Genomic DNA, 9012 nt, shown 5'->3' with positions numbered 1-9012 from the left:
CAGGTTACTTTGCCCTCCCTTTCTATTTATATCTTGTGATAGAAGTTCTTTATTTATTCAGGTTACTTTGCCCTCCCTTTCTATTTATATCTTATGATAAAATGGTTTTCTCTTGACAGTGAGCCCACAGACCTAGGGGATCTGGCACTTGGGTGGATGCAGGGCTGAGTCTGGGAATTCTTTTTTCTCCCACTTCTTCTCGCTAGAGGATCCCTTGATCGAGCTCAAGGACCTCGAAGAGACTAGCAGCTCCTCCTCCCTCCTTGATCCCTTGGGCTCACGGGATGGACATTGGCCATGCCCTGTGTGAGTAATGACTCAGCAGTGCCCTTTCTGTGGAATTTCCTTCATCATCTGAGAGACAGAGAACAAGCATGTATGTGCTGGCCGCGAGATGACTGTACAGAGGAAGGAGGCCAAGGTTTCCCTGAGAGGAGCTGCAGCTGTCCCGGTATGCTCCGTGGGTGGGGTGGTGGGGAATGGACAGGTGGGTGGATGTGGGTGACTTGTTAGAGCCCATGGGGATGGGGTCCTTCAAAACCAAGTAGACCTGAGCTCCAACCAGCTTTCCCTTTCTAGCTGTATGATCTTGACTGAAGTCACTTAACCCCCGAGCCTCAGTTTTCTCATCTGCAAAATGAGGCTAAAACAGGACACATTGAAGAAGGTTGTGAGGAAGATTACATAAAACAGCATGTGAAATGCTTAGCATGAGGCCCAGCAATCCTACCGTCCTCAGCTGGGGGCAGATGACCTGGACACGTGAAACAGGGAGGTTTCCACATGGAAGGGCTTCAAGGAGGAGTAGGGGGAGAGGAGGGAGAGATTGAGGCGGAAGTGGCTGGACAGAGGAGGTGACTGACGGAGAAAGTTTGTTTGAAAAGACTGAAACAGCGTGAGTATGAGCTTCCAAGCGTTCCGTTCACTTGGTCGGCAGACATCCATTAGGAATCCACTGATCCCATGCTGGCTATGGTGGGCTCATAGTTTGGGCTCATAAAAACAGCTAAGTGAGGCCGGGCGCGGTGGCTCACGCCTGTAATCCCAGCACTTTGGGAGGCCGAGGCGGGCGGATCACGAAGTCAGGAGTTCGAGACCATCCTGGCTAACACGGTGAAATCCCGTCTCTACTAAAAATACAAAAAAATTAGCCACGTGGTGGTGTGTGCCTGTAATCCCAGCTACTCGGGAGGCTGAGGCAGGAGAATGGCATGAACCCGGGAGGCGGAGCTTGCAATGAGTCGAGATCACGGCGCTGCAGTCCAGCCTGGGCGACAGAGCGAGACTCTGTCTCAAACAAAACAAAACAAAACAAAACAAAAAAACCTAAAAAAACAAAACAAAACAACAACAAAAACAAAAAACCCAAACAAACAAACAATAAAACCACCTAAGTGAGCAGGATTTTTTTCACCAGTACAAATATCCTTTATTTTTCTGCCATATGTTCAGAGATAAAGGGTCCTCCATTGGTAGAGAAGCTCAGGCGTGTCACCGAGGACCTGGGATACTATTTTATTTGTGCTTTTTCTCCTTAGAGGGTTGGCTTGTCACCTCCTGGTCATGAGATGACACAGAAAAGAGCCAGCCGTGCAGCTAGTTTTATATGCTCCAACAGAAAGCCCTAAAAAGGAGAGGGCGAGGAAAGGGATTAGAAAGAACTAAAAGTGTTTCACTTTCTTAAAAATATTTCCAAACAAAGAATGAATTTGCCCTGGAAAGGATGCTTACGAAGCATTTATGGCACCCATTGACATCAGTGTGTTGTTCTCTCTTGAGTTGAAGTAAGGCAGGCGCGACTGGCTGTTTAAGTGGATAAATCTGCCCATGCGGGGTCAAGGAGCAGAGGTGGAAGTAGAGGCTGGGGAGAAACCACTCTGCCTCTCTGGTGACCCTTTCCTGTGCTGCTGGGATGAAGAGGGGCACAGGGAAGGAGGGAGAGGCCCCTCACCCAGACCAGGTGTGCCTCCCGGAATCCGTTAGCCACGCATTCGGAACTTGACATCATGTTTTCTCCAGAATTTCATTTCAGCCACCTGCCATCTGCCAGCCCCAGTTCTGTTAGAGTTTCTTCCACAGCAGCCTCTCCTCCTCCCTGCCTTTCCTTAGGACACCAACCAGCTCTCTCTCACTGGAGGTTGGCCAACAGGCCCCACACCCCAAGAGGCGGTAGCAGTAGTCACATGATGCCACCAGCTTCAAAATCTCCTTTAGTCTGTGATGTCCGGTTGTTTGAAATGAGCCCACTGGACGCTCTACGTGGTTAGTACGCCTAGTCACAAAAAGCAAGGCAGGAATGAGAAACCATCAAGGACCAGAAGAGAGTGGGGAGACATGACATCGCAATGCAGTGTGGTACCCTGGATTGGATCCTAGAGCAGAACGAGGCCATCAGTGAAAAAACCGGTGGAACCTAAGTCAAGTCTGGAGTTTAGTTAATAGCTGTGTGTCAATGTCAACCCATGTCTTTGTTTTGACAAAAGTCCTATAGTAGGCTGGACACGGTGGATCATGCCTGCAATCCCAGCAGTTTGGGAGGCCGAGGTGGGCAGATCACTTGAGGCCAGGAGTTCAAGACCAGCCTGGCCAACATGGCGAAACCTCGTCTCTACTAAAAAGACAAAACTTAGCTGAGCGTGGTGGTTTGCACCTGTAGTCCCAGCTATTCGGGAGGCTGAGGCATGAGAATCGCTTGAACTTGGGAGGCAGAGGTTGCAGTGAGCCGAGATCACACCACTGCACTCCAGCCTGGGTAACAGAGCAAGACTCTGTTTCCAATAAAAAAAAGTACAATTGTAATAAAAGAGGTTAACAATGGGGAAAACCAGTGAGGGGTACACGAGCAGTCTCTGTTCTCTTTGCAACATGTCTGTAAATATAAACTTATTCCAAAACGAAAAGTTTATTAAAGTGGACCCACCTCCTCTCTTATCAATGCTATCAGCTTGAGGGGTCCAGTAGCTTAATGTAGAAGATGACTTGCAAGTTCAAGACCTTTGATGAGTGACTTATAGGAAAATTCATAAAAATGGGATAAAGACGAGGTGCTTTCTTCACTAAGCCCCTGTGTCTACCGGCTGGTGCACCCAAGGTAGGCAGGAGGAGCAAAGCAAGGACCACTTCTGCCATCCTCTTGCCCCAGAGCTTTCTTGCTGCCCCAGTACCCTTGCACCTGCCGGTGGATGGCTGATCCCACAGGCCCTGCCTCTAACCCCACCGACTTCTGCAATCCGTGGTCCCTCAATGCTTTCTGTCCCTCAGACTTTCCCAGCTGCTGCCCCTGTGCCAGTAGAGGGGGTGATGTGGGATCAGGATGTTATAAACCCAGATCTGACAACGCTTATTCCAGCACCTGCTATATCACACCCCACACCAGAACTGGTTAGAGCTGGAAGAATCATCATAGCTATCATTTCTTGAATATAAACCCTATGCCAGAAACTCTGCACTAGAAATAAAATACTTTCCCCATTTTGCAGATTAAAAAACTACATCTGGGAAAATGATGTCATTTGCCCAAACTAAAAAAGCACAACTGGCCCCAAATCACTCTCTTCTTATTCCCCTGCCTTCCTTAAAGAAAGGCTCTTCAATAGCAACTAGACAACCTGCCCATTTTACAGAAAGGCAAAACAGGACTCAGGGAGGTAAGGTTTGCGTGAGACCACACAGCCTATTCACCTCTAGCCAGAAAAGGAACACAGGCTTCCTCACTGTGCTCTCTTTGCCACCGCTGAATTACTGAAGCTTTCTGGGTATCTATGGCCCATGCCTAGGAAGTCTAGTTGCTTCTAGACCAGACCAGTGCTCCAGGAGGCTCCTCCCTTCCCAGTCAGGTACAGATTCCCTATTCCACTTCTCCCTGCCGTCCTCCCACCCCCGACACCTCCGTGTCTGCAGGCACAGCTCAGCAGGGGGTACAATTACCATCTGTGTCACTGGCATCTTTACAGAGGCATATTTAAGTCACTGCAGCACTCACAGGAGAAAGCAAGTAAATACACAGCCCAGCAAAGCGCTGAACCCAGCCTCAGGTCTGCTTGCACGGAGCGGGCATCACTTCACAGCACTATGGGGGGAAAAGCAAAGCAAAGAAAGAAGAAACTGCATCTTCCCTTTGGAGGTGTTGCCAAAGTTTCTCTCCATCTCTGAATGATGCTGCTTCTGATGATGCGATGTCCAGAGGAGCAAAAGGCAACCTTCACAGGTGGGATAGTCAAGCCTGTGTCACCTTGCGGGCCAGCATCCTGGTGGAGCAGCAGCCAAGAGCTGCATGGGTAAAGGAGGAGATTACTGAGACGCAGGTGCCTCTGGGTGTCGATGGAGCACCTGCTTCCTCATCCCACCACAGTCCCTGGCAGGGGCACGCGGTGCAGTGAGCCATCCACACTCACCCTCTGGGTCTCCCTGGTGGCCAGTAGAATCCAATGGACTGGATACAGGACTCAGTCTGTGATACAGGGATCAGTCTGTGACCAGAGCAAGGGGAAGCAGCCTCTCGAATTCTTGGGAAGAAACGTGACCACCGTGGGAAGCCTTCTTGGGTTTATTAAAAATATGTCATGCTAGGCACATCATGTTTTTAAAAACACAATTATTTATTTAATAAATATTTAGTAAGTATGCTTATGTGCCAAGAATTAAACTTGGCACCAAGAATACAGTTCTGAATGTGATAGTAAGTTCCCGGGCCATATTGGAGTTTAAATTCTAGCAGTGTGGGCTGTGAGGGTTGGGGAGGAGAAGACACACATAAACCAACAAATACACAGAGAGTTGATAGGACAGTGAGTTTCATGAAGACTGGAAACTGGACAGTGAGGTGGATGCTTTAGCCAGAATGACAGGGTAGGGTCTGGGGAGGTGGCATTTGGAGGAAGAGAAGGTATCATAAGCTTCGTGGCTCAGGAGAACATTGCACATGTGGCATTTCTGGAGTTTAGCAAAGCTTTGGGAAAAACCCCTTCTTGTAATATTTACTAAAATGTGTTATGTGCATATTCCACGGCAAATGTTGTTTTGCTTACACACTCAACAGACGTTTTATTTGGTCCTTACAGGCACCCCCATAACGGAGGCATTCTCTCTGATTTGCAGATGACAGTGTTGAGGTCCAGAGAGATTGTGACTTGGTCAAGGCGAGAGAGATTTGAGCCCCACCCCCGGCCCTCACTCCCACCTGGGCTTGTCACCCCCATGACTATGACTGGTCAGGCTGCCTTTGTCAACACGACATAGAAGTGTGGGATGGATGATTACTCATCACTGGTTGAATGACTATTTCCACGGCTGATGATGATTAGATGACTACCGTGAAGGGAGATCATCATGGTGGTGGCTCAGGCGTGGTCCACAGCCCCGCCTTGTCCACTGGTGCCAATGACCTGAATGGGGGTTCAGTGGCCAGTCATGGTTCAGCCTCCTCTTCAACCACCTCTGACCTTGTACCAGCTAGTGCAAAGTCACTGGCAGTTTCTGTGACATCCTGTGTGTTTCACACTTCCCTGCCTCTGCAAAGGATGCCCCCCCACCCTTGTCTGGAATGGCCCCTGCACCTGGTGACCCAGGTGATGCCCACTTCTCTTCTAAAAGTCAGCTTACATGTCACCTCCTCCATGAAGTCTTCCCTGAAGTCCTCCACACTGATGTTGCGAGTCAGTTAGGTTCCAATGCACTATCTATCATCTATATCTATCAATTGATCTATCTATCTATCTATCTATCTATCTATCTATCTATCTATCTATCTATCTATCTATCTATCCATCCATCCATCTATCACAGCTAGTTGCCATCCCAGCAGCCATCTACTAACATAGAAACAATTTTGATGAAGTGGGGATGTGCTCTGAGAAGACTGGCCTATCCCCAGAGGATGAATTATAATTAGCCAAACCCATTCCTCTTGGCCAGGTATTGGCTGAGGGGTACTCATAGGATTCATTTCTGGCCAATGGGCCGTGCCAGAAGGCGGATCTGGCAAAAGTTTCCTTACCCAGTGAAAAAAGAAGTTCATGGGAAGAAATGTTCCTTCCTTTCTTGACTTAGGGAGTCATCATTTGGGGAAGTCACAAACAGTGCTTCAGTTGTCATTTTGCAGTCAGGAGGGGGCGGTCCAGGGAACACGGAGAGGCCACCCCTGATCCTGACATCAGTGAGCTGCTGAATCACCCAGCCTTGGAACTGCCTACCTCCAGGCGTCTTGCTGTCTGAGAACATAAACCCTTTGATTGACACCACTTTTACTTTGCTATTTGTTACTTGAGGCTGCAGGCATCCTGACTGATACCGCAGAGCTCTCTCTTTGTGGTATGTTTTCACTCCGGTCTGTTTTCTCGTCCAGTTCTTCACACTGGAAACTCCTGCAGGGGACTGGTTCTTTTTATCAAAGGCTCTCCAGTGTTCAACACAAAATCTAACACACAGTGGGTGCCTTGCTTAGTAAATAAATGAAAAGATGGCTGGCTGGAAGGAAGGAGGAATAAGCCATCAGATGACATGAAGTTAGGAGGTGATGTAAATACCTAGGATCCAATAGTTGAGGTCTGCAAAGAGAGGAGCGGACGACTCAAGAGCCAAACACAGAAAGATGGGATTGTTGTGAGGTCAGACCTGTCTGATTCTTAGTCCCAGACTCCTGGGGGGCGGGGGGATACCTTTCTCAGCAGTAAATGGACATATGATGGCAGCTTTGTGGGACCCATTGCTTTTGGGACAGGGATGGTATGCAAGTGACTGTGAAACAGTCCCAACTATGTGGAGAGAAGAGCTGAGGGGCAAGGCATTGGACTGTGATTAGGAGTGACTCTGTTATCAGTCCTCCCTATCACTTCTCACTGGTCACCATCACTAGAAAGAAGGGCTTTGTCCTGACACTGAAATACTCCTGGCCATGTTGACTCCCAAGTCCTTCTCAACTACTTCCTGAGTTCTTTCATGCACTTCCTTCCTCAACCTCCCTCCCTAGAGTCAGTAGTTGCCTCTAGCATCTACCTACACAGGGGCTGTTTAGTGCTCCCCTGGTGGGTGTGTGTGGGGGGGCTTTGCAGGGCAGGTGCATCGTGACATTGGCACAGATGGCATGGATACCCAGCAGCCTTTTCCTTTCTCAAGTCACCTCCTTCCCTGGTGTCAGCCACATAAACTCTTCTGCTTGATTATTCTGTATCAAGCATCTGATGCTGCAGACGGCCACTTCTCCTGAATAGTAGCTGCCGGGAAGTGTCTGGCTCCCCAGAGGAGCCGGGCTTGAGTTCTCCTGGGTTCAACTGGCTGTGAGCCTTTTGTGGTCACCCACCTTAGGGCCTCCTCTGTCAAATGGGCACATGAAGGCATCTATAGACTTCTCATGAGTTTTAAGTGGGACAATGGGTACGAGAGGGCCAGGGCTGGCTTCATGGGTATGAGACCTGTGAAAGGCTCTGAATTCTGTGCTCAGAAGGGACCTGTACTGGTTTAATATCCTCCTTTTATCTCTTGAAATTCTTTATTTTAGGCCCTTCAAATTATGTAGCTGGTCATGGAGAGGGCTTTGCAAACCAAACAGCATTGCAAGACCGCACAGTGGGTTGCTGTTGTAATTGTAACAACACACACGTTCACATTCTGTAAAGGATATATGTGTGAAGGGGGCTTTTCTGCAAGGCTGGGACGTTGAGGCAGCACAGAATTCGTCTCTCACTTACTGTATCCTCTTCCTGGGTTTAAGGATATTAAACCCAGGTGCCCCAAAATCTTCAGAGCACTCGGCCTCCATGCCGATGGTGCAGACTCTGCTCTAATTCTGCACTTGGCCAGACATGGCTATGCAAACTGCAGTGTGTCTCTTCCTACTCTGGGTGCCACCTCACTGACCCGCGTAAGGAGGGACTGTGACTGGTCCCCAGGCAAGCGCTTTCCCTGCCACCTGCACCTGTTGCAAGCCAGCTCCTCGGAACCAGGCCAAGCAGCTCTGCCCCTAGCGGGAGTCGGAGGCATGAAACTCCCTTTTAGGAAGACCCGGTAAGAAGCACCGCCACCTGCTCCTGCTGCCTGTGCTGGCCTCAGCTTCTGGGAGCATCTTAGCAGCCAGCCCCGGGTGAGGACAGGGTCCACCGGTGCACCTGGCAGAGCAGGGTAGATGCTGTGACTTGGGGGCTTCAGGGGAACAGGGTGGGGCTCCTCATTGGGAAAAATCTTTAGGTTTGGATCCAGCCTTTATTTAAAGAGGGGGATTGTGTATAGACTTGTGTGACTGTTCAGCGTCTTTCCACCTCGGTGTGTGTGTGTGTGTGTGTGTGTGTGTGTGTGTGAGAGAGAGAGAGAGAGAAAGAACCTGTGGGTCGATTGCCCAGTGTGCCCCTCTATCCGAGAGTGTGTCTGTTAGTAGGCACCCGTGTGTGGCATTGCTTCTGTGGGTGACTATGTCAAGGCGTGGGTCTGTCACTGTGTGCGGTGTGGAGCAGTATGATAAGCCGGTGGCCGACCCCCGAGTGTGTAGACACGGGAGCTGGTGTCAGGGTGTTTGTAGGGCTGCGGTTCTGTGTAGGTTTGTCTCAGATTGTGTGAGAGTGTGGGTGTTCCAGCAGGTGCTTGTTTCTGAGTGTGAATGTGTGTGAAGCTGTGACCGTCTGTCTCTAGCTCTGCATGGGACGGTGATCCGGTGTGTGTGTGTATGTGTGTGTGCGTGTGTGTGTATTAGAGTGCTACAAACTGTGTGGCTGTGTATGTACGTGTGCGCGCCTGTCACGGCGGCCCAGTCTGCTTCTGCGTGAGTGGGGCAGAGCCACGAGAGTGTGTGTCTGAGTGTGGGTGTCGGTGTCTCTGTCTGGGAAGCAGTGGTTCGGGATGTGTGTGTCAGGCAGTGTGCGGCTGTCGCTGTGAGTCTGCATCGGAGTGAGAGCGGCGGTGTGCTCCTCTGCGCGGCAGTGCCCCGTGTGTTTGTGGGTCTGTGTCTGGGTGTGAGCGTCATGGTGCGTGTGTTAGAGCCCGTGGGGCTCCGATGAAAGGCTGTGGCTCTGGGTGACTGGTGGG

The 9012-nt window shown here is 50.0% G+C and overlaps 1 protein-coding gene across 2 annotated transcripts in view; it reads left to right on the top strand.

The window, feature by feature from the left end:
• WSCD1 (WSC domain containing 1) overlaps positions 1-9012 on the top strand; it is a 65177-nt gene that overhangs the window by 3698 nt on the left and 52467 nt on the right. Inside the window, exon 1 of one of the 2 annotated variants that reach the window (XM_011994670.1) lies at positions 7976-8077. The exons of the other annotated variant lie outside the window; for it this stretch is intronic. The gene's annotated coding sequence lies outside the window, so the exon portion shown is untranslated. Of the gene's footprint in view, positions 1-7975; positions 8078-9012 lie in introns of those variants that run through there. 2 annotated transcript variants of the gene reach the window in all.

This window comes from Mandrillus leucophaeus, unplaced genomic scaffold (assembly GCF_000951045.1).
Source record: "Mandrillus leucophaeus isolate KB7577 unplaced genomic scaffold, Mleu.le_1.0 Scaffold46, whole genome shotgun sequence".
NCBI lineage: Eukaryota > Metazoa > Chordata > Mammalia > Primates > Cercopithecidae > Mandrillus > Mandrillus leucophaeus.
The sequence above is the reverse complement of the archived record's forward strand: the minus strand, read 5'-3'. Positions and strand labels throughout refer to the sequence as shown.